At 28.1% G+C, this 27,342-nt stretch overlaps 1 protein-coding gene and 1 non-coding gene across 2 annotated transcripts in view; both read left to right on the top strand.

Annotated features, from left to right (window-relative positions):
• LOC127282032 (uncharacterized) overlaps positions 1 to 27,342 on the top strand; it is a 347,280-nt gene that overhangs the window by 72,916 nt on the left and 247,022 nt on the right. The window lies entirely within an intron of this gene.
• Positions 2,008 to 2,148, top strand: LOC127282085 (U4 spliceosomal RNA). Its single transcript, XR_007843143.1, has one exon. It is a non-coding gene; the product is annotated as a U4 spliceosomal RNA (small nuclear RNA).

The raw sequence follows: 27,342 nt of genomic DNA, 5'->3' as shown, positions 1-27,342 counted from the left end.
CAGAAGGTACTAAGATTCTAAGGTACTTAAGTTCTGTAGGTACTTAGTTCTGAATAATCTTTAAAGCTTAGTACTTTCTGTACCTAAGTACCTTCAGTATCTTACTACCTTAAGTATTTAAGTACCACAGTACCTTAAATATTTATAGGTTTTTAAATTTATTTATAGTACATAGTATACCTTCAGTACCAAATTGTAAGTATAATAACTAACCAGGAAATAAGTAAAAATTGCGATATAACAAGAAATTGGACGATAGTGATAAAAATAAAGTGCATTTATGTGGAGGTCATTTAATGACAGCGCCGGTTTGTTCTCCAGTTAAATGTTTATAAGCATATATGTATATTGTCTCTCTCTCTATATATATATATATGTATGTGGGAAGTGTATATATAGGAAAGGAAAAAAAATGTGACTGTTCCGTTGGAACAAGCTTTCACACGAGTCAAGTCATTAATGAATCGTCCTGTACCCTGTTACTGCTGACAACACGAGTATCTTACATACCTAAAGAGTCAGGGAGGGTCTCCTAGATGGTTCACCCACGACCGTCCTGTTTCTATAACGGGTTTAGTCGCGCCGCGTTATAATTACTAAACGCCATACAAAACATCTTTATACGCCTGCCCCGTAAATTAACTCATTACTAGGAATCGGAATCGGTGGAATCGTTAATTAGCATGTTTGGGAGGGGTGGAGGGGGGATTTTTATTTGACCACATCGTCGCGCCATGCAAAACCTCTCTCTCTCTCTATATATATATATATATAGTGCAACTATATATTTATTTCCTGATCTCTTCCACTGAGGAAAAAGACCATACGATTTGAATAAATTAACATATCAAAGGCTTCCTTGGGAAGGTGGTAAGTCTAAACACCTTTCTCGCAGGTTTAAAAATGAAAAAGAAAAAAAAAATTGTGATAAAAAGGGAAATAGGAAATATCTGATTGCCAAGGGCAAGAACGATTAAGAAACGTGTTTCTTTTTTTTTTTTGTTTTAATGTTCATTTAACATCTTATTGATTATTCAAATGTATATTCGAGCTTGTTTATAACGCCTATAAGTCACTTAATGTGTCAATTATATACATGCGAGTTCATTGACGTTTACATTGCGTAATTTTATTCATATTAATGGAATTGCTCTCTTTTGTTTAATATATATAAATGTGTGTTAATTTCAAATTTTATTAAGCTGATTAAATTAAGTTTGTTTAAATTTTATAATTTGTAAAGTTTATTTGCTAATTTCTAAAAACAATATTAATTATAGTTTATATTACTGTTTGGTCTTATTTTTTTTTTAATAAGTGAAAAAAATTCTAAATCGTTTAATTTTTTACAGTAAAGATTTTTTTAATTTATTTTTAATTAACAATTTTATAACACGGAAAAAAAATTATCTAGAACAGCGATATGTTTCTCTAGAGTAGCGAAAACTTTCGCTATTTTAGTGAAATATATCACTATTCCAGTGAAAATTATCATTGTTCCAGGTAAAGATTTTTTCCCTGCAAAAAAATTAAACGATTTAAAAATTTTTTTCATTAAAAAAATGTGAATATTATTTATTTTTAAAATTTTCTTAACCATTTTTCACTAAATAGAAATTAATTGTTTATTTTCAAAAGAGAGGAATTTCTGTTATAAAAAATTAATGTCGTGATTGAATTTAAAAAAAAAAGAAAAGAAATTCGTCAAGAGGAAACATTATCCATCGTACAGGTTTTATATTACGCGCTTGTTACAGTTATACGTGGTTACAAATACAAGTCTTATGTGTGTGTGTGAGTGAGAAGTTAATGTGAGACTTGGCGCCTCTCGCTTGAAATTTACCTGCAGAGCGCGCGCAGTCGATCGAGTTAGCGGTTGAGTTTCATTTGTCCCGCGTCGGGAATGTTAGTTCCTCAATGTCACGTCAGATGGATGGGGTTTGATTCACTCGCAGTCGAACACGACATTCGAAAACTATAAGAGTCCCTCGTTTAGACATTCTCATCAGCTTTGCGCAGTGGCGATATCGTAACCAATGAGGTTCTACCGAGGTGCGATTATTGCTAGTTGAAAACTTTTACCAATACCCCGCCAAGACGATGTGAAATATCATCGGCTACGGCAATTTTTGAAAACCCTTACGGGGGTTGATAATTTTTTTGAAAACAAACTTCTTTTAGGTATTTTTAGTTAATTTATAATTTTTTTAAAATTATTTAAAAGATTAATTATTTATTTCTAATAATTATTATTTATAATTTTTATTGTTTATTATAATAATAATTGTTATTATTTATAATAGTAATTATTATAATTTGTAATAATAAATATTATAATTTTTAATATTAATTATTATAATTCAAAACAGTAATTATTATTTATAATAATAATAATTTAATAAAAGTTTATATTTTATTTTTTCTGGTAGTAGAAATTAATTTAAATTATGATCATTATAATTGATAATAACTGAATTATTAATTATCATTTTTTGATGAATAATTATATTAAAATTTATTATTATTAAAATAATTAAATTTTTCTTTTATATTTAAATAAGTTGGTATTTAAAATAATTAAATTAAATGCCAATAATAATTTTTTATAGGTATTTAATTTAATTTTCTTCTATTAAAATGAAAAAAGTGTTTTAGGCAAATAAAAAAATACGGCTACGGCAATTTTTGAAAACCCTTACGGGGGTTGATAATTTTTTTGAAAACAAAATTTCTTTTAGGTACTTTTAGTTAATTTATAATTTTTTTAAAATTATTTAAAAGATTAATTATTTATTTCTAATAATTATTATTTATAATTTTTATTGTTTATTAAATAATAATTGTAATTATTTATAATAGTAATTATTATAATTTATAATAGTAAATATTATAATTTATAATACTAATTATTATAATTTTTAATAGTAATTATTATAATTCAAAATAGTAATTATTATTATTATAAATAATAATAAGTTTATCATATTTTATTTTTTCTGGTAGTAGAAATTAATTTAAATTATGATCATTATAATTGATAATAACTGAATTATTAATTATTATTTTTTGATGAATAATTATATTAAAATTTATTATTATTAAAATAATTAAATTAAATGCCAATAATAATTTTTATATTCAATTTAATTTTCTTCTATTAAAATTAAAAAAGTGTTTTAGGCAAATGAAATTTCAGTGAATTATTTACAATTTTTTATTTATTAAAAAAAAATACATGATTAAATAATTATTTTCTTGATTAGGAAAAAGAATTCTTTGATTTTAGAAAATTTTATGTTTAAAGAAAATTTAAATAATAAATTTATTTAAAATTTTTTTTTTATATTACATTTTTTAATTTCAAACTACAGAAAAATTTTGTTTGCCTTTCATACATTTTTTTTATTTAATAAAAATTCGCATATAAAAAATACTTTATAAATAAATTATATATTTCAATTAATTATTTATAATTTAATTATATGTAATACTAAATATTGATAAACGATTAGTTATACAATTATTTTTTTTACTGCCAATAAAAATATTTTCAAAAAAATTTCAAGTTTAGAAAAATTAAAAATTCTGACCGGATACATAAAGTTGGAAATTTTTTTTTTTTATCCCAGTCATATGTCAATTGACATGTTGGTTTTGTGGCTGGCTTTAAATTTCACTGAAATTTCCAAGTGCGCTCGTAAAAACTTCTTTAACTTTTCCATCCTTACGTTTTTTTTTGTGCTCCTTATTTATTATTTCCAACGAAGATGGCGCGTTTGGTTCGTTATAAAAATTTTTATTTATGTGATTCTCGTCAATTGAGATTATAGTGTTGTGGTATAGGAGCAATTTAATTAATATGTGAGTTGTTGGATTTTGGTCCCTTTATATATATATATATATATATATATATATATATAAGTCGTAATTCCGACATGTAATCTCTTTTCCCCTTCGATCGAGTTCGTTATAAATGTAGTTTACAGTTATTTTTTATTGTATATGCGGGTGATTATACTGATGGTTCTCAAATTAGTATTTATATAAAAAAAAAACGCCCATCTCTAATGATCTATGTTATTGGTCTCGTTTTACAAGTATACGATTGTTAAAAAAAAAAGATAATTAAAAATCATAATTTGTTTAAAAAAAAATTTTTTTGTTTATATTTTTGCGACTGTGTAGGTCGAGAAAGAAAAATGGGAGAAGGATGTGGCGCTCTTTGTAAATGAACATCGGTCGTTTCTTACTTCTTGTAACGGTTTCGAGTGTAATTAGTAATTAGGTTATCGATCCTCGATCTTTGGAATTGTAAAAATGCTTTCAACGTCAGTACAACGTCGATTGTTCGCGTAATTAAAGCACCTGACGTGATTTATGACTCCCACTCTTTTTTTTGATGAGGGTTCAAAGTAATTGGTGTATTATTTTTAATTAAAAACACTAAAAACATATTTGCAGCAAATTCTCGCGATAATTTTACATATATAGGGGACAAAAATTCCTCTTGTAGAAAGTGAGATGTATTTTTATATAAAAAGTATTTTATATAATTTTATTGTAGAGTTTTTTTTTTTATGTGGAATATTTTAATGTAGAGTAATTTTTAAGATGGAGAAAAAGTGGATTTTTTTTTCGTAGTCTTTCCGGGAATTTTTTGATCCGCTTGCAAATAAGTAGGTTCAGTTATGTTTGCGCATATGTTCCTTTCGAATATAATGGCTTTTGGGGTCAGAGTTTATAGAATCGATAGAGCGTACGATTTCCGTTTCTCAATAGACCATTTGTGCATAACTACCTTATCCCTCAGAAGCACTTTAAACCCTCCCAGCACAATTGTTAAAATTGTTTACCTACGGTTGATAATTGTTACAGCCTCAGTAATCTCATTATTTATAATACTCATTTTTCATTTGGCAAAATTAATCAAGAGAATTTTTTCTCTTTTTTTTGAAATTTTTAATTTTGTAGATGCTAACTAGTTTTTACACTGAAAAAAATTTTATTTGATTCAAATAATCGGTTACTTGACTACTATCAAATATTTATTTGTATCAATTAAATATTTTTTTGTAACAAATAAATATTTTTTTGTATCAAATAAATATTTGTTTGTATCAAATAATTATTATTTGTGTATCAATTAAATTGTATTTATTTCAAAAACAGTTTATTTAATTCAATTATTTGGTTTCGTTTATTTGGTTCAAGTAAATATTTATTTGACAATAGTCAACCAATTTTATTTAAATCAAATAAATTTATTTTTTTTACACTAAATTTTTTTTTATTCAATAAAAATTTCATGAAAGTTATATCGAAGTGATTTTGTAATAAAACTTTTTTTTTTTTTATTTGATGATTTGATATATTATAGAAAGTGGAGTTCTCTTGAATAAAGGTAGCAGAAAAAAAAAAGTTTACCGATTGCGTGCAAAATTCTTCTTTATTCAACGAGTGAGTTTTTCCAGAAGTTTGGTGTTTTTTTTTTCTTTCTCTCGTTTTTGTCGATTTTATAACACTCTTTTACACGATAAAAAGTTTTTTGGTGAAAGGATCCGTGCGAAGGTGCCTTTAATTATTGCTTGAAAATGTGTGTGAGGAAGCATTTTAGAATTTCGGAAGTTCCGGTCCGCGGGAACAATTCTATACGAATTCGTTATCTCTGTTTTTCACGTGAGCTTTTGTGTTCCGCCTTTAAATCACGAGAGTAATTAAAAGTACGCCGTCGCGTCCACGCCCTTGTGTCTCGCGAAGCATTTTGCGATTTCAAAAAGTGCGCGAGAAAAAGTTTTTAGCGGACATTATAAAAGCCCAAACCAAAGAATCGACTAAAATTTATCTTCTGTTGGGGCAAAAAAAAAATCGTGACCTTCCTTTTTTTTTTACCCTTGGCCAATTAGGAGTTTCAATTTCACTTTACACGAGTGAATTTCTTTTGCAGAATAAAAATTAAATTAATTTTTTAGGCTACAATTTTTACACCTACGATGCAAATATATTAATATTGCAAAGTTTCTCATTGTTGCGCAAATTATATATTTTTACATATTCAATCAGCCTTAAATAGGAAATTCAATACTTTGAAACTTTCGTATATTGCGATATTAAAAAAAAAAGAAAGAAACGTTGCCAAGAGTTATTTCTCAATTTTTTTTTTTTTTTAATCTCTCCCACGTGTAGACGTAACAATTGAATTTGACAATTTTTTGATGATTGTTTTCTTTAATATTATTTTTAGGCAATTTATTATTTATAGATATATATCTTGGAAATTATTATTATTATAAGTAATTTATCGAACTGTGACGAGAGAGTGAGAGAGAGAGAGAGAGAGAGAAAGAGATATTATAACAAGTTTTAGACGCGCGACAGTTTCTTGAATTTATTGCGACATTTAAATCAGATCATTGGCAATTCTACTTTCACCATTTGTCAGATTTCAAATCATCTAATCGTAGCATCGTTATTATGCATTATGCGTCATCATAAATTATGTATTATCGATCTTGTTTTTCTATTGTCAGAATTTAACAAAAAAAAAAAAAATAAAATAAAAAAAAAAAGGCAGGTGGGTGTTTCTTTTGTCGAGAGTGTAAAAAGAATAATGTAAAAAGATTTTTACGTTACGCAGGAAGTTAATAGGAAAAATTTTTTTTAAGGAATAATGAGATTATTTTGGTATGCTATGAATTTTTTTTGTAATGGAAAATATTTTATTTATAATTATAAAATAATTCCGTACAGGGGAAAAAAATCTTTATCTGAAGCAGCAATATGTTTCTCTAAAATAGCGAAAACTTTCGCTGTGAAACATATAGCTGTTCCAGTGAAACTTATCGCTGTTCCAGTCAAAGATTTTTTCCGTAGTAGATTTTCGTTTATTTTTTTTAATTTTAATTTTTTAATAATTATTTAAAACTAGCAATATTAAACGCGCGCAAGCGCGCCAAATTGAGTATTTAATTGTTTGTTATAAAGAAATTAAAGATTAATATTATCAATAATAATTTAAAGTTATTAGAATATTATTTCATATTAAATGATAATAATGAAAATTATTATTATATGTTATTAAATTATATATAAAATTGAATTATTTTCCAAATTTTCAATTTAAAATTCAATTATTTACCAAGTTTTCAATTTAAAATTAAATAAAATTCAAATATTACCCGAAATTTTAATTCAACATCAACTTAAATTAAATTATTATCCAAAATTTCAATTAAAATTCAATTATTTTCCAAAATTTCGAGTCAAAATTAATTATTATCAAAATTTTCAATCAACAATCAACTAAAATTAATTATTATCAAAATTTTCAATCAACTAAGATTAAATTATTTTCAAAATTTTCAATTTAAAATTCAATTATTTACCAAGTTTTCAATTTAAAATGAAATAAAATTCAATTATTTTTTAAAATTTTTATTCAAAATTAATTATCGAAATTTTCAATTAAAAATGAACTTAAATTAAATTATTATCGAAAATTTCAATTAAAATTCAATTATTACCCGAAATTTTAATCCAAAATCAACTTAAATTAAATTATTATCCAAAATTTCAATTAAAATTTAATTATTTTCCAAAATTTTAATCCAAAATTAATTATTATCAAAATTTTCAATCAGCAATCATCTAAAATTAATTATTTTCAAATTTTCAATCAACAATCAACTAAAATTAAATTATTTTCAAATTTTCTATTTAAAATTCAATTATTTACCAAGTTTTCAATTTAAAATAGAATAAAATTCAATTATTTTTTAAAATTTCTATTCAAAATTAATTATCGAAACAATGCCAAAAAAACATTGAAAAATTTTAACCAACACAAAATAATATGTCAAACAATACATTTAAAAAAAACAAAATACCTATAACAAATACTAACTTCAGGTGTGGACAGAATGAACGAAAGATATTCACGATTATTATATGTAATTCTTTTCGTACACAAATTTTTAGATTCTAAACTATTTTTAATTTCGTTTATATATAAAGTTGGTATTTTTCATTGCGAGTTATTTTCATATATAGAAGAAAATTTGAAGCGACATTATATCGCGGTAATAGAAATGGATAAACGGTTTCTATGAACGTGTATAGTTTGCAGGTCCTCTTGTAATACTATTTGCAACGTTCACGCACCGATAGCGGTGTCATTAATCATAAACCTATATTTACATATACATATATAAAATAAATATAAATATATATTCCTGTATATTTATATATATATATATATGTATTTATTTATTAATGCTTGAAACGTAAGGAAATGCATCGTGGCGCCGATATGCATTATTCACCGTGACGACTTGACGTATGATGGATTAATTGCGTATCACGTCGTCACGCCGATTAGAATATCTTGTCCGGGTGTGGGTACACCACCAATGATTTCAATTCTCTCGAGAAAGGAGAGAGAGAGAGTCTGAGTGTCTTATATAGCCTCCACCAAGTCTAATTTCCTATGTCTATTCGCATTTTTTTTTCATTTCTATTTTTTGTTTATACTATATTATTTATTGTTTTTTCATCAGGGTTGTATTTTCAGAATTTTATAAGGCGAATTTTTTATTCTGTCGAATTAAAAGAAACGAAAAAAAAATTTACTTGAAACAGCGAAAGATTTAACTGAAATAAATAAAACTTTTGCTACTGTAGCGAAACCTTTCACTGTTCCAGGTAAATTTTTTTTTGTCGAATTTTTATTTAACAGAACTGCTACTAATAGAATTATAATTTTTATTTAGAATTTTTATTTACACATGGCAAAAAAAGATTTACCTGTAACAGCGAAACGTTTCACTATACTAGTTTCACCTGTTTCAGTTAAATCTTTCGCTATTCTAGTGAAATCTTTCGTCGAAAAAATCGTATATAATCCGAGACCTTTTAATAAAAAATTTTCAAATTTTCAAAATATTCCAATTTTCCCAATAGGGAAAATTAATTAAAAATTGATTAATAGAGAGATATTCTTGAATATTAATAGGTTATTTTTGCGGAAGCAAAAACCGATTAAAAAAGCCCCCGGGGCTCTGTTTTCCATAAGAGATAATCCGAAAATAATTTCCTGCTCTGTTTTCGAGTGTTATATAGAGCCACATGGGATTTCTCCGGATGGCTGCGGGAATTCTCTACTCTCGTTCAATGACTTCTCCTTTCCTCTCTTTCTCTCTCTCTCTCTCTTTTCCCTTCTCTCCTTTTTCAAACCTAACCCTTTCTCCCTCGTCGTGTGTGTATATTCCTTTCCCTCTCACTCTCTTTGAAAATTTTCGTCTTCTATTTCGCGCCGATTTCAATGAACTTTCGAGTCGTCTTATATATATATGTGTATATACAGTCGTAGAAGACTTATTGTACAACCCTGAGTTAGGTGGTGCTAGGTACTGCCTTGCCTGACCTACCACTAAGAAAAGTAAAATATGCAAACACAGGGAACATTGAAAAATATGTAAATAACCGGGTTCATCCATTATCCGACACGAAGTCGTGCTACATGGGACTATGCGCTTTTTGTTCTATATATACAGGAGGCCTTTCGCAGAAGCTGATACTGCCTTTTAAATACCCAAGACAAAAACAACTATATATACTTGCTTGCAAAAATAAAATGAAGAGAATTTCATTAATAAACACTGTTTTTATCAGACAAAAAAAAATAAATTAATATCAATTTTTTTTTCTTGGGAATAATTTTTCTTTTTATTAATAAAATTTTTAATCATGGGGAATTTGGGGTCCGATGAAATTTTCTGCAACTTTGAACTTTTGTAGTTTTTGACCTCCTGAACAAAAAATGTAAATGGCAAAATTCCAAAAAATGGACAGATTTATTTAAAAATTGAGGTTTAAGTTTAAAAAATAGTGTTAAAAGCGAAAAAAATTTAAAAATGAGTAAAACCAAAAGAACTAAACAAACTTTCTTAAAACTCGTTAAAAAAATAATTTTTAAACCTTTTTTCGTCAGTCTGCATTCGGTATTTTGAATTTTGAAAAACTATCCTCGAATTCGTAATTAGCGACCCCGAAAACCCCCGAGTAACAAGATTTAAGGGAATTCAATGTATTTTAAAAAATCGTCGGCCATTTTGGATCCGCCATTTTGGATTTTCAAAAATTGACATCGAATTCGTAATGAGACCGCGAAAACCCTCGAGTAGCGAGTTTTAAGATAGTTTGTTTACTTCTTTTGGTTTTACTCATTTTTGAATTTTTTTCGCTTGTAACACTATTTTTTAAACTTAAACCTCAATTTTTAAAAAATCTGTCCATTTTTTTGGAATTTTGCCATTTACATTTTTTGTTCAGGAGGTCAAAAACTACAAAATTATAAAGTTGCAGAAAATTTCACCGGACCCCAAATTCCCATGTAAATGGTGCGGGGTTTTTTTATTATTGGCAAAATAAATAGTTTTTGAACAAAATTTATTATTGACAAAATAAATAGTTTTTGACAAAATTTTTTGTTGGTAAAATAAATTTTTTTTTTGACCAAAAAGAATTTTAATCTTGAGACGAGATTTTTTTTTTTTTTGACTAAAAAAAATAATATGTCAATTACATGATGCAAAATCTACTAAGAGATTTTCTTTATTTTATTTATAAACAATTTAAGAGTTGAACTTGTATGTCAAAATCGTCATTAATAATAATTAACGTCCTATAAACGTGTTTTATCGAAAAATAATAAAAATATATAAACTCGACTTTAATGACGAGAAATTTATTCATAGTCACTTGCATTTAAGTTAGGGTTAAAAGGATAAGTTCTTGCCTTCTCAAATATACATATCACACTCTCTATAATCTCGAATGTTATTTTCAAGTGAAAATCCAAAGAAATTAAAATATAAAAACTAATTATCAAAAACAAAATTGCAACTAATATTAATTTTTATTATTACTATAAAATGATATATAGTAATACTAATAATAATAACAACAACAATAATAATAATAATAATAATAATAATAATAATAATAATAATAATAATTTCCACGTTTGCCCTTGCGCAAAAAAAAAAAAAAAATAATAATAATAATAATAATAATAACAGTTAAATAAAAAATTATAGAAAACAAATTCTAGTTTTGTTAAATAAAAATTTTACAAACAAAATTCGATTAATAACAGTTCTGCTATAATAAATAAAATTATTATAATATAAACTGAAAAACAAAAAATAATTTATTTGAACCAAATAATTTTTATTTGAATAAAATAAATTCATGGAAAAAAATATTTAACAGAAACAGCGAAAGGTTATTCACTTGAATAACGAAAGATTTAACTGAAACAAGTAAAACTTTTGCTACTATATGGTAAAACGTTTCGCTGTTCCAGATAAATCTTTTTTTTCGTGTTATATTTGGACCAATAATTTCTGTATTTGAAACAAATACCATTTGATTGATTCAAATAAAAATTATGTGGTTCAACTAAATATATATTTGGTTCAACTAAATATTTATTTGGCTTTATTAAATATTTATTTGATAATAATAAAATATCTGAATATTTGAATCAAATAAATTTTTTTTCAGTGTAATATAAGGGTTTAAAAATGAAAGTAAAGACCTAAAAGGAGTATAAGGAATAATAATAAAAAAAAAATAATTAAAAAACATTGAAAAATTTTCATAATTTTTTTTTTTAACTACAAATTTATTCATGATTAGCATAATGGAAATTTCAATTATATTTGCATCAAAGAAAACTGGTATATAATATTAAATAAGGTAAATGCGAAAAAGAAAGAGAGAGAGAGGGAGAGACTTAATCAGGGTACTTTATCTTTAGCCCGTCCCCAATTCTCAACCCCTTGACAGTTTTCGCCATTTTCAACCCTTGCGCTGCATTGGCTCACATGGAACGAGAATCAAATTGTGAGGAAGAAACCCACCCACACCGGAAGCCATGTAATCCAAGATGGCGCAAATAGAAGTAGCGTCCAAACGCGAAGGAGTCAGGGGGTGGAAAATCGTGTCTGACTCGAGAGATAGCTTTAGAGAGTTTCAAGGGGGTTGCAAGAGAAAGTTTTTTTGCCTCTCTCTCTCTCTCTCTTTCTCTCTCTCATTTTCTTCCTTTTCTTGTTTCTACGCTCTTTTTCCTTGTGGGATTTTCTTTAGACTCTTCATTCTCTATATACCTTTATACATATTACATTTTTGTCATTGCGGGAGGACTGAGACCGCATCTCATCTTGGTATTACGAAAACTTTTATGTATGTGTATGTGTGTGAAGCCGTATTTTATCGTGCGGACATATAAAAACACCGATGCAGCCACGAGTCTTTCTTGTAATTTTTTCTTTTTTTTATTTTTCGGGGATCGTTGACCTTTGTGTGTCGAAAGATTTTTATCTAATATCTTTGAAAAAAAAGAAAAGAAAGAAATACAAGAATATGACATAATTTCTTGAGAAATTGTATGAATAACTGTGGAATATTAAATGGAGATTTCTTGTTTGCTTGGGGCGTCTTTTGAATTATAAATATTTGTACTTGTAAATTTATTCTTTTTTTTTGGTCACCTATTTATAAAGAATAGATAATATACAATAATAATAGATATAATATAGAAAAAGTAAAATTTTTATTTATTAACAATGCTCGAACAAATTAGGGGATTGTTGTATATATTTAGCATATTAAATATTTTAATTTTTAATGTACATGGAAAAAATAGTATATTGAATCAAGAAAATCTATTTTCTTGATCTAAGAAAATTTTACGAAAATCTTGATCAAATATACGGACCAGTAAATAATTTTCTTGCATCAATGATATTTTTTTTAATATAAATATTTTTCTTTCTTGTTTCAGGTGAGTGTCACATGCGCTTATATTTCAATGACGAATTTTCGTAAGTAAGATTTATTACAAAATATATTTTAATATGACTTTTAAAAAACGATTAGAAAAATGTCTAGTGTTTATTAATGTTACATAAATCAAAATTTGAAAGTTATTTAATTCGGAGACAATTTTTTCGTGCGTTAGAAAAAAATCAGAATTCTTTTTTTGGTATTTCTAATTGAATTCGTTAATAAATTTTATTAGTCGAAGCCCCTTATATATGTGACGTCACACATATATATGAAAGAACAAGTGATTGTCCTATTGATAACAATAAATTGAAACCGTGACTGTGTATTTGACTCTATATATATATATATATATAAAGCGACCAGCATAATTGAGCCAGATTTCAACAAATTAATAGCCTTATCAAGACTGGGAACATACCTCATTGCCGCCAATTGCATTATATGCGAGTTCAATTAACTTTAGTAATTCAATTCAAATATATAATTGATTGCATATATATTTATGACATCATTGATTTGTCATAGCTGCAGCTAATCAATATATGATCAGAGTCACAACTTACATGATTTGTCATAGTCGTAGTTTATATCGTTGCATTTCTCATTAATCAGTTTTGTTTAATATCCATAGTGAATCGAATTCCATTCGATAGGAATTTTTTTTTACAAAATTTTATATGTATATGTGTTAAAATATATATACATGAACAATAGTTTTCTGCACAGAGAGATTGTAATAATAATTGTTTCAATGAATTTCAGTAGTTTTGTATATTTTATTGTTCTTGTTTAACCTGTCTTTAAGGCTTCTTCTCAAAAATTCTACATTGATCTAGACTGATCTAAAAACTAGATAGAAACTAGATAGAAACTACATAGAAACTAGATAAAAACTAGATAAAAACTAGATGGAAACTAGATGGAAACTAGATAGAAACTAGATAGAAACTAGATAGGAACTAGATACAAAACTAGATAGAAACTAGCTAAAAACTAGATAGGAACTAGATAGAAACTAGCTAGAAACTACTGTCCGAACTTTTCTAAATAACCTAAGTAGTTTTCGTATAGTTTAAGAATTTAGAACCTAAATAATATAACTGTTCTGTCTTTTTATAAATAATCTAGATATGCTGAATGGTTTCCATATAGTTCAAGTGTCAATAAACTAGATAGTGTAACTGTCCTAAACTTTCCAAATAATCCAGATAGTTTCCATACAGTTTTAGCATGTAGAAACTAGATAGTTTTCAAATAGTTCAAGTATCTAGAAACTGGATAATAGAACTATCCTGGAGCTAGACAGTTTCCATATAGTTCAAGTATCTAGAAACTAAATAGAATTTATTCAATTTAAGAATTTAGAAATTCTCCAAGTTTTTATACAGTTTAAGTATCTAGAACTACATAGTTACCATATAGTATAAGTATCTAGAAACTGGATAGTATAACTGTCCTGACCTTCCTAAATAATCTAGATGCGCTAGATAGTTTTCATATACTTGAAGAAAGGAAAAACTAGATAGTTTCCAGTATAGTTCAAGTATCTAGAATCAAGACAATTTCCACATAGTTTTAATAACTAGAAACTAAGTAGTTACTATGCAGGTTAAGCATCTAAAAGCTATACAGTTTCCATATAGTTTACGTACCTAGAACTAAAGAGTTTTCATATAGTGTAAGTATCGAGAAACTCGATAGTTTCTATATAGTTTTAGTATCTAGGAACTAGATAGTTTCCATATAGTTTTAGTATCTAGGAACTAGATAGTTTTCATATAGTTTCCATGTAGTTTCAGTGCCTAGAAACTGAATAGTATAACTATACGAAAGCTAGACAGTTTCCACATAGTTTAAGTATCTAAAAACTATACAGTTTCCATATAGTTTATGTATATAGAACTAGAAAGTTTTCGTATAGTTTTGGTATCAAGAAACTTGATAGTTCCGATATAGTTTCAGTATCTAGAAACTACATAGTTTAAACATAGTTTGAGTATCTGGAAAGAAGATAGTTTCCATATAGTTGGAATATCTAGAAACTGGACAATATAACTGTTCTGCCCTTTCTAAATAATCTAGATGCGCTAATTAGTTTCCATATAGTATAATTATCAAAATGCTAAATAGTTTCCATACAGTTCAAGTACCTAGAAACTACACAGTTTTCATATAGTTTAAATATCTAAAACTTAAATATAACTATCCTGACCTTTGTAGATATGTAATCCAAATGTATTAGACAGTTTTCATGTAGTTCAACTATCTAGAAACTAGATAGTATATCTGTGCCAACTTTCCTAAATAATCCGGATAGTTTCCAAATAGTTTAATTATCTAGAAGCTAGATAGTATATCTGTCGTGACCTTCCTAAATACCTCAGATAAACTAGACAGTTTTCACATAGTTTGAATATCCAGAAACTAGATAGTTTCCACATAGTTCGACTATCTAGAAACTTGTTTGCCGTAGCGTTTCGTTTCTAGCTAGTTTCTGTATAGTTTAACTATATAGTGGCTATATAGAAAATAGTTTTCTTGAATCAATGCTTTTTTTTTTAGTGACGTAAAAATCGAAGATTAATTTTCTCTTCTTTTATTTTATTGGTCCAAATCCGTGAAAACTATTATTACACAAAGTCTCGAACAACAAAATATAAATAAGATTTAAAAGCGAAAGGAAAAGAAAAAATTGCTTTTTGCGGTTATAGAAAGATAAAAGAGAGTATGTCTCTGTAAGTGAAAATGATCTTGATGAGTGTGGTCCAGTGCAGCATCCGGCGGCGTTCTTTGTCTTGTATATGGAGAACGGTTCGATTCTCGCGACACAGTGGTGGTTTTTCCTATATATTTTCAGAAGGAGAGATGTGACATGATGGTGGTGGCGGGTGGTGTGGGTACCGGTTCCGTGCCGTTGAAGATGGCGCGCCGTTGTTGTTGGTTGATTCAGGTGGGGAGCACGGGCACGGCGATCCGCTATAGGAGAAGGGGAACCATCGGGGTTCCCGACCGCGCGCGGCTCAAACCAGCCGACACGGGGGCATTGCCGTCGCAACCGCACGACTGCACGTCCACTTTTCAATTTCTCTCTGTGTTCATATATCCAGCAGTTCTCTCACTATATATATATATATATACAATCATCCTCTACGGATGCTGTATCCGAGATAAACCACGTGCCTCTAATTTTTTTTTTTTTTAGATTTTCAATCCCCCTCCTAAGGATTATTTTACCCTTCTCCACTTTTTTTTAAAAAACGAATTTTAATTAACTGAATTTTTTTGTGATTTTAATCCAAAAGTGATTTTGATACAATTGTGGATTTATTTGATCATTTTTGTGATCATATTCTGTTGGGGATGATCAGCTGTGATCGATCCAGTATGGATGAAACTGAGAATCGCTCGTGACGATCGTGACAACTGTTTTGTTGTTTGTTTATTGTGTTTACTTGTGTTCTTTTCGGTTTTTTTTTTTTTTTTTTTTGGAGTTCCTCGTGCATGTCGTGAATGAAGGGTCATTCGCACTAGCACGCCACGAACGAGGTGAACGATTCGTCGTAGGTCAGTTCTTGAGGCGAGGCCATCGTCGTTGTCGATTATAAGGCGAATATATATATATATATATATGTATATACACACAAGGGTATTTACCGGCGTGACTCTCTTGTATCGCGGTAGCGCCGCCGGCATTTGTGTAAAAGACGGAGTGCGTGTCGACATTGACCTTTTCTCTCTGAGTGTTGCGATTCAATCGATATAATCGAATTACGTGAATGCCTATAACCTTCCCCTCCAAAAAAAAAAAGTGATCCTGACCTTTATTGAGGTAATAGATTCATCAATGGACTAGTGTTGAAAAAAAAGGATTCAGTGACTCGGGGTGTAATTTGTGAAAGAATTGTTAATTTTTTCCCTATACGTGTGCCTTAGTCTTCTTTTTCATCTTCAGTTGGGATTAAAAAAAAAAAAAAAAAAAAAAAAAAGTGTTTTCCTTTTTTTGTGACTCTTCTGTACTGTGAAAAAATAGTGTCTTAATTGGAATCTTGGTGCCTTTTGGAAATTACATTTCACGGAAGTTCACTGTGTGTGCCTTTTCGGATTTTTATCTTTGGAGGTGAGATTTTTTATAATAGAAAAAATTTAGAAAAAGATGTTTTTAATTTCGAATCTTCAAATTCAGGGTTTTAATTTTTATTAGAAGTTTAATAGATTTTCTTTATAAGAAGCTGGTTTAATTATATTTTTTAAAAAAAATTCAGTGTAAGGTCCCCCCTATAAAAAATTTGCAATTTTTGATTTTTGGTAAATATGTTTACGGAAAAAATGGGAAACAAAAATAAAGTAACTTTTACTACTTCCCAAGTAAATCCCTAACTGATAGAAATTTCTGTCGATTTTTGCTCCGGAAATAGTAAAAACTACTATTTCGGTATAAATAACTTTACTATTTCAGTATGGTAAATTTTACTATTTCAGTATAGTAAACTTTACTATTTCAGCATAGTAATTTTTATTATTTTAGTATAGTAAACATTACTATATGGTAAACTTTACTATTTCAGCATAGTAATTTTTATTATTTTAGTATAGTAAACTTTACTATATGGTAAACTTTAATATTTCAGTGTAATAAATTTTACTAAATCTGGAGCAAAAGTTGACAGAGATGCACAGAAGTTTCGGACAATTTAGATTTTACTTTTTAAGTATAGTAAAAGTTACTCTACTTTTTTTTGTGTGTATTTTCACAAGTAAATTAGTAACTTTACTAATTAGTTATACTATTTATTAATTGTTATACAAATTGTTAATTAATTATTGAAATTGTTAGACTATTAATTAATATTATTATAATATTGTTATACTAATTAATAATTAATTATTATAATAATTATTAATTAATTACTATAATTGTTATAAAAATTGTTAATTAATTACTATAACTACTTAATTTATTTATTATCTATCGAAAATTTTTAATCTTAGTTTCAAATAGAATTTAAAGAAAAAAAAATATTTTCTGTTTTGTCTTCGTCGGTTAGTCTAAATTTATTATCCCGCGGGGATAAAAAAAAATAATAAAAATAAAAATAAAAAAAATGCGAAATAAGTACCCGTAAGATCGATTGGCGAAAGTTCATCTCCATTTCCGTCGTTTTTATATCTGCCCTTTAAAATGAAAGTTTTTCTCGCGTCGTTATTCAAAAGGTGTGAATTGCCATAAGTGATAAACATATAATTGCATTTTATTGCCCAAAAAAAAAAAAAAATAAATAAATGGCCATCATTACTCAATTGAATGTGCCCTCGAAAAATTATCATTCTGGAAAAAAATTAAGCCAATCATAAAATACCTATACTTTGAAAAATTCAATCATTATTATTACCTGTTTTTTTTATTTAAATTAGGTACTAGATTTTGAAAATTATATTATTATTGCCCGATTTTTATACTTGTTTAAACTTCTGTCTTTTTTTTTCCTGATTTTCTGTATAATTGGATATATATACCGAGACGGAAAATCAATGAACAAATTATCTTCTTTATATATTATATAACAAGGCGTGTTACACGCCTCATTTACGAGATTCTCTCTCTCTCTCTCTCTCTCTCTCTCTCTCTCTCTCTCTTTCTCTCTTTTTCTCTCATGTGATCTCATTGAAATCATCAGGAAGCTCGGTTGTGTATATATACATATATGCCACCATAAATGTCGGCGACCTCTCACGCGCTTAATTTGTTCTTGCGACAGGGTGCAATTTCACGGTGCCATTAATTAAAAACTATTTTATTTTCTTTTTTTTGCAAAATAAAAAAAAAAAAATTGTCATCCCACCTGCGTTCTCGTGCGCCGCTCCCACTTTTATCACTTTCGTGTGAAAAAGAAATAGTTCTTATCTTCGTTTCTATATCTATTACTATCCTTCCCTTTTCTAGTTTTCTTTAATGTCCCTCTCTGATACGAAGACAGTTGTCACAACCAATCCTACGCGAAGTTACGCCAAAACGAGTTTAGCAAGTAACTCGTTGAGAGCATAATCACAGCTATGTTTTATATATATATATATATACATACTTACAAAACAGGTCGTGCTTCTCTTTTACTAGGAAAAAGAAAAAGTGTAAAACAAATTTGCCCGGAAGGCTTCGCTTAGTTTCTGATCACCTTTAGGCGCGATTATCATTGCTCTTATTACTAGAAAATAGACCGATAAGAATTCATTAATCCGCTATAATTGATATATATATATATTTTCGAGAGAAAAATTATTATTCCATGAAAATAATTAGAAAATTTCAATTTAAAGAATTTTATTCGATATAAATTATTTTTTAGATGAATTTTTTTATTTTTCGTAATAGCCTTTATAACAGAATTTTCTTTTTTAAATGAATTTTTACTTTAAAAAAATTTTTATCCTACGGAACTTTTTTATTGGATAGAATTTTTATTTACACAGAATTTTTTTTCTAAACGAATTTTTATTTAACAAAATTTTTATAGGAACTTTTATTTTGGCAGAATTTTTATTTCACAAAATTTCTTCACAGAAAATTGTAAGGTATTAAAATAAGCTGCTATTATTTTAATCCAATTTTGTTTATTTTAATACCAAAATGGATTAAAATAAGCAAAATTGGTTTAAAATTTATAAGCGTTGCAGCTTATTTTAATGCCTTTTAATTTTCTGTGTTTTTACCAAATTTTTTATTTATTCTAATTTAACTGAATTTTAATTTAGCCATTTGCAATTTTGGATAAATTAAAATTCTGCCTTTTAAGAATTTTGTCACATAACAATTTGTATACAAATAAAAATTTTGATAAAATTCACAGAAAATTAAAAGGTATTAAAATAAGCTGCAAAGCTTATTATTTTAATACAATTAAAATTTATTTTAATCCATTTTGGTATTAAAATAAGCAAAATTAGATTAAAATAATAAGCATTGCAGCTTATTTTAATGCCTTATAATTTTCTGTGTTAAGATTCAAAAAATTGATTCTAAAATTGATTCCAGCATTTAAAAATTCAAAGCACTTAAAATTTGATTAAATGAGAATTCTACTAAATTAAAATTTGGTTAAATTAAAATTTTTGAAAAAAATTATGTAAAGAGAAATAAAATAAAAATTCTACCAAATAAAATTTACCTAAAAATTCTGTAAAGTAAAAATTTGTTTAAAAAATAAATTCTGTCAAATGATAATAAAATTCGTCAAAAATAATAGAATAAAATTCTTTAAAATGAAAATTCTAATGATTTAATGCTCTCCATATTCTCAATGCATAAGAATCAGTACAACTTCACAGAAAATTAAAAGGCATTAAAATAAGCTGCAACGCTTATTATTTTAATCCAATTTTGCTTATTTTAATCCATTTTGGTATTAAAATAAGCAAAATTGGATTAAAATAATAAGCGTTGCAGCTTATTTTAATGCCTTTTAATTTTCTGTGTTTTTTATAAACATTTAATTTATAAATAAATTTTCACGTCAACGTTCTCATATCCCTTATTATATTTTATAAATAAATCGTTTAACCTTTTATGAGAAATGTAAAAAAAAAAAAATACAATTGTAATTATGTTTGAAAATCTGTAAGATTATATACATATGGAAAAAATGAAACGTTTGCACGATTTCTGCTTAATAGAGGATACCCCTTTTGTTGTTTCGCAAGTGTACAAAAGTTTTATTAAATATATATATATATATATATATATATATATATATATATATATATATATTACGAAGGCCTTCAACTAAAGAAAAGGCTATCTATCGGTTAATTGAAAGTTTCCATGAAATGCCTTGTCAACTTTCCATGAAATGCGTCAGAATTTATGTCAGAATATTAATCGCACTGCCTATCGCAATGAGAGTTCTTATACATATATATATATATTACGATTAAAAGAGTTCAATGAGAGAGGAAAAATATCCGCAATTGCTCAAGGGAATACAATTTCCAATGAAGCAATGAAATAAATTAATTTTCCCTACAATGATAGTAGAAGTTTTTTAAATATTTTTTTTATCCGTTATAAACGTTTGCGATACGTTATTTAGCTTTTAATTATTGTCGATAATCTTCTTCAAAAAAGGAGAATTTCGCCTTCTTTCCTTTTGAGAAATATATTTTAGCTTCGATTTAATATTTTTTTAGCTTCGAATTTATTATTCCTAATTCAGATTTGATATTTATTATCTCGATTTTGTCGCTTTCATAAATTTTCTCTTTTCACAAAAGTTAAATAAGTTCGTATTATTTCATCAAAGTGTTTCATCATAACTAATAATTTCAGATAATTATTATTTCTTCTAATCGGAAACTTTCATAATTAAAATATTATTTCTTCCCATATTTTTAATTGGAAGAATTTATTACTCGATTTATAAATTATATAACTTAGTTGTTAATTTTTTTTTTAATTATAGAAATTAAGACATAAAATATATTATTTATATTTACTTTGTTAATTTTAAATCGATATTTTGGAAATTTTCTTGTCTGAAACCTTTTCACAGAATTTCTGTATAAAAAAAAATTAAAATCTGCGTTTAAAATTGTAATGAAAGCAAACAAAATTGTCTAAGACAATCATCATTATCTCCCCTAAATTTTACAAAAATTTTGAAGGATAAAATTCTCGGTAATCGCTTAAGGACTCATCATCGCATCTTCTCAGAATTATATATATATTTGAGGAGCAGATTCCGCGAGGGTCAAACACAGTCTCAAAAATTCATCTGCAATTCTTTGGAATTAATTAAGAAAAATTTTCAAGAATCTATATCACAGTTATAATCATTAAATGTAAAAAAAATTGTTTCGAGAAAATATACTTTCACCAAAAAAGAAACAATAATTCTATAATAATAATCATCGCTATACTTTATCAAAATCGATGATGATAAAAATCACCATTTACAAAATTATACGATCATATACAATTTTACTCCATATATTCGAATTTTTTTTTTTTCTTCTGTTCGCTTTCATTCTCTCGACTACTTCTTTTGAAACTCGTCGATTAAGTCGTAAAATACTTGATCACCATTCAAAAACGTATTTTAAACAGCAATTTTACTTTCTTCACTTATTATTACCTTTTTTCTCACGTAAAAAAAAAGAAAGAACGAAGATCGAAATACAACTTTAAAAAAAAATCTACATTCTTTGAAGGCGGTAACTAAACTAATTTTTACCACGCATACGAGTCTCAAAAGCGTTACTTTTTGAAAGCCCTCCATAAGTTTATCACCCATATAGGGACTATAAAAAAATTTTCTTCATAAAGTCGCGCCGTCTCCTTTTCAAAACCGCTTATTCAACGAATTTCAAATATGAATTTAAATTTTATAACTTTTGTATATAGAAAATTTTTTTTTTTTCCTCAAGACAGTTTTTTTTCAATATTTTCAAAAAAAATTGTTGCTTCTGGGCAATTGTGTGTGTGGCGGCTCATGGTAGCCGTGTGGCTTTGAAGAGATTTTGGCAGAAATGGCGTTTTTACGTCAGTGAAATTATAGTGATTGTCCGTCAGCTGCCACAATGTTCTCGTCGCGATTCCCTTTTTATTTTTATGAGCCCTAAAGTCCGGTTGTCAGAAGGAACGTCTTTTTAAATTCCAACACTGCGCGCGCGTTTTATTCTCTCAAGGATCCGTTTACATGTTAAGCACTCTCATCTTGTTTCAAGTACAAGGCGTATAGTAACGTTAAAGAGTATATATATATATATATACATTCTTGCCGGCTGACCTATCCTTCAAATACATATATATAAGAGAGGGCGATTTTAAGGTTGAGTGCACGTCTTAAGAGGGTTAATTTCTTAAACGTTCATTCGACTGCGGGCCTATATGCGCGATGACTAAAACACAGGGGGGTTATTATGTCGGCGAGCGATATTCCTTCGAAAAGAGAACAAGTCAACTGGAATCTTGCATATGCATTTTTAAACTGGAATAATATAATAAAAAAAAGGAAAGGGGAAAAAAAAATGTAGAGAAAAAATTATATAGGTATAAATATATTTTATTTTTTAAATGACAAATATTTTTTTGATTTTGTTAGAGGTAGACAAAGTTTGAACTAATTTGAATTATTAGGGATTGATTTTGCTGTGGGAATTAGTTGGATTTTTATACAAAAAAAAAGTTGGTGAAAATATCGATTTGTGCCAAAAGTCTATTGTCTCGGTCAAAATGACCTTTGAAATCTTTCCTTGTGAATGGTACCATAAAAGTAGGGTTTTTATTTATTTGCAGTACAATATTTTATGGTTTCTATACAATTTTCTTGTTTGGATACAATTTTTTCTATTTTCTAACACATGCCGAAAAATATAAGTGTAGATTTGTGCCAAAAGTCTGTTGTCTCGGTCAAAATAATCTTTGTGAATGGAACCATAAAATTAGGGTTCTTTTTTATTTGCAGTACAATATTTTATATGTTTTCAATACAATTTTCTGTTTTGGATACAATTTTTTCTATTTTCTAACACATGGCGAAAAATATAGGTGTAGATTTGTGCCAAAATTCAGGTGTCTTGGTCAAAATGACCTTTGTAATTATCATTTAATGATAGAATATTAATAGTTGGGCTTTTTATTTTATTCCAATACAAATTTTCTCTATTTTTATGACAATTTTGTCGCTTTTCAATGCTAGGCAAAATTTATTAGTATAGAATTGTGCCAAATTTCAGTTGTCTCGGTCAAAATGACCTTTGTGAATGGAACCATAAAAGTAGGGTTCTTATTTATTTGCAGTACAATATTTTATGTTTTCAAAACAATTTTCTGTTTTGGATACAATTTTTTCTATTTTCTAACACATGGCGAAAAATATAGGTGTAGATTTGTGCCAAAAATCAGGTGTCTTGGTCAAAATGACCTTTGCTATCTTCCTTTTGTGAAAAGTATATAAAAAGTAGGCTTCTTATTTTATTCCAATACAAATTTTTTCTATTTTTATGACAATTTTGCCGTTTTACAATACATATGACAAAAAGTACAGGTACAGATTTGTGCCAAATTTCAGTTGTCTTGGTCAAAATGACCTTTGTAATCATCATTTAATGATAGAATATTAATAGTAGACTTTTTATTTTATTCCAATACAAATTTTCTCTATTTTTATATGATAATTTTGTCGTTTTTCAATGCTAGGCAAAATTTATTGGTATAGAATTGTGCCAAATTTCAGTTGTCTCGGTCAAAATGACCTTTGTGACTGGAACCATAAAAGTAGGGTTCTTATTTCTTTGCAGTACAATATTTTATGTTTTCAATACAATTTTCTGTTTTGGATACAATCTTTTCTATTTTTTAACACATTGCGAAAAATATAGGTGTAGATTTGTGCCAAAATTCAGGTGTCTTGGTCAAAATGACCTTTGCAATCTTCCTTTGTGAAAAGAATATAAAAAGTAGTCTTCTTATTTTATTCCAATACAAATTTTTTCTATTTTTATGATAATTTTGTCGATTTTCAATGCTAGGCAAAATGTATTTGGTATAGATTTGTGCCAAATTTCAGTTCTCTCGGTCAAAATGATCTTTGAAATAATGTTTTGTATATAGAACGCTGAAAGTAGGCTTTTTATTTTATTCCAATACAATTTTCTTTATTTTCCATACAAATTTTATCTATTAACCATATTTAACAGAAACTAGAGATATAAATTTGTGCCAAATTTCAGTTATCTTGATCAAAATGACCTTTTCAATATATTACTGCAACATTAAGAAAACCATTTTCTAAAATGGCCAGGGAATTTTTTTTTATTTCTAGAATATTTTTTGCATTTACAAGAAATATTTAATATATAGTTAAAAGCAAAATTTTTTTCTTTTTAAATCAACTAGTAGCGACAAACGATGGTAATTACTATAAATATATTCACAGACGATGGTAGTTAAAACATTTCATGATATTTTTCAAAAAAAAAACCAACATACTGGTAATCCGATACGAAAAAAACAAAAATTAAATAAGAAACGTGCAACGGCGGCGCCGATCTCTTGAACCGATCTTTACGGTATGGAAGAGAATTGGGATGGGGTTGGGAGGATGTACAAACGACGATAGTTGAGTTGCACCGCATTACCTACCGCCAAGTAATATCAATGATATGAATTATCTAATGACGTGGGCGTACCTTGCTGCCTACCAACAACAACCTGGTCCTGAATCGTTGAGATGCTCGTGCCACTGATAAAGACAGTTGGTCCTTGCGGTACACACACACACATATTTATACATGTGGGCAAATGCGCGTTAGGACAACGATATAATGTACACATGCGCACGCACGTGCACCATAACTGACATTCCAAACTGCCCACAGAGTCTCGCGGCAGGTAGTGAAATGCTACCTGAAATGCAGAGTTGGTGTGTTCACCATGCCGCTGCGTGTGTGTCTTGCAATCGGAAAGAATTCTCCTTTTTTTTTTTTTTTCTTTTTTTAATGTGTACCAGATTAATAAATGGTTTATAGTGGAGTAAATATATGCGTAGGCGACATTTGAGAGCCAATAAGAAATTATTTTCATTCTTATAGTTTTAATATTGAATGGCTGTTATGAAAACTGATGAAAGAAATAGTCGAGATTTGTTGCTTTATCGTTTTTCATTGACAAGGTGCTATTTCGTTGCGATTCAATTTTTTTTTTATTTCACATACTATAAATAACCGGATCATTGCGATATCAATTTTACAATTTTTAATCATTTTTAGGGTTCCGTGGCTTAGGATGGAAAGCGTTGTAGTTTCGCTTTGGCGTCCGTCAGTCCGTCTGTCATACACTTGTACTGTTGCCATAGAAACAGTTACTATATAAACTGTTTCCATAGTAGTCGTTTCCCTCGCAATCATTACCACAGCAACCGTTTCCTTGGTAACACTTAACATAGCAACCGGTACCATACCAACTGGTACTATAGTTAGCGGTACCAAAGTAACTGGTACCAACGTAATTAAATAGTACGAACGTAACTGGTACCAAAGTAACTGGTAACAAAGTAACTAGTACCATAGTAACTGGTACTATAGAAACTGGTACCATAGTAACTGGTATCAAAGTAACTGGTACCATAGTAATCTGTACAAAGTAACTAGTACCATAGTAACTGGTACCAAAGTAACTAGTACCAACGTAAGTGGTACCAACGTAATTAAATGGTACCAACGTAACTGGTACTATAGTTAGTGGTACCAAAGTAACTGGTACCATAGTAACTGGTACCAAAGTAACTGGTACCATAATATCTGGTACCAACGTAATTAAATGGTACCACTAACTATGGTACCAAAGTAACTGGTATCAACGTAACTGGTACCATAGCAACTTGTACCATAGTAACTGGTATCAAAGTTACTGGTACCATAGTAACTGGTATCAAAGTAACGGGTACCATAGTAATCTGTACCAAAGTAACTAGTACCATAGTAACTGGTACCAAAGTAACTAGTACCAACGTAAGTGGTACCAACGTAATTAAATGGTACCAACGTAACTGGTACTATAGTTAGTGGTACCAAAGTAACTGGTACCAAAGTAACTGGTACCATAATATCTGGTACCAACGTAATTAAATGGTACCACTAACTATGGTACCAAAGTAACTGGTATCAACGTAACTGGTACCATAGCAACTGGTACCATAGTAACTGGTACCATAGAAACTGATACCATAGTAACTGGTATCAAAGTAACTGGTACCATAGTAACCTGTACCAAAGTAACTAGTACCATAGTAAGTGGTACCAAAGTAACTAGTACCAACGTAACTGGTACTATAGTTAGTTGTACTAAAGTAACTGGTACCATAATATCTAGTACCAACGTAATTAAATGGTACCAACGTAATTGGTACCATAGTTAGTGGTACCAAAGTAACTGGTATCAACGTAACTTGTTATTAAAGTAACTGGTACCATAGTAACTGGTATCAAAGTAACTGGTACCAACGTAACTGGTACCAAAGTAACTGGTACCAGAACAACTGGTACCATAGAAAAAGGTACCATAGTAACTGGTATCAAAGTAACTGGTACCAAAGTAACAGGTACTAAAGTAACTGGTACCAAAGTAACAGGTACCAAAGTAACAGGTACCAAAATAATTAAATGGTACCACAGTTAGTGGTACCAAAGAAACTGGTACCAAAGTAACAGGTACCAAAGTAACTGATACCAACATAGTTTTTGAAACTGAAAAGTCAGGATGTTGAAAGCGATACGGTTTCCGGTTCTTTGAAAAACATTTCTTTATAACTTTTATACCGTTTGTTATTTTTGAATTATAAGTTCAAGGAGAATATGTTTCCTCTTAACGAAGTAAAACCGGCTCGTGTAATTTGGTGGTGAAACTTTCATAATGATAGGTTTATAATATTATTTTCATTTCGATAATTTAATTCTCAATTGTTAGTATATAGCAATAAGGTTGTTAGCATCTTGAGTTAAATG

The sequence above is a fragment of the Leptopilina boulardi genome, unplaced genomic scaffold, assembly GCF_019393585.1.
Source record: "Leptopilina boulardi isolate dan_hultmark-lab unplaced genomic scaffold, ZJU_Lbou_2.1 LbouV2_278, whole genome shotgun sequence".
Lineage (NCBI taxonomy): Eukaryota > Metazoa > Arthropoda > Insecta > Hymenoptera > Figitidae > Leptopilina > Leptopilina boulardi.
Note: the sequence above shows the minus strand (reverse complement) of the source record. Positions and strands in the feature narration are given on the sequence as shown.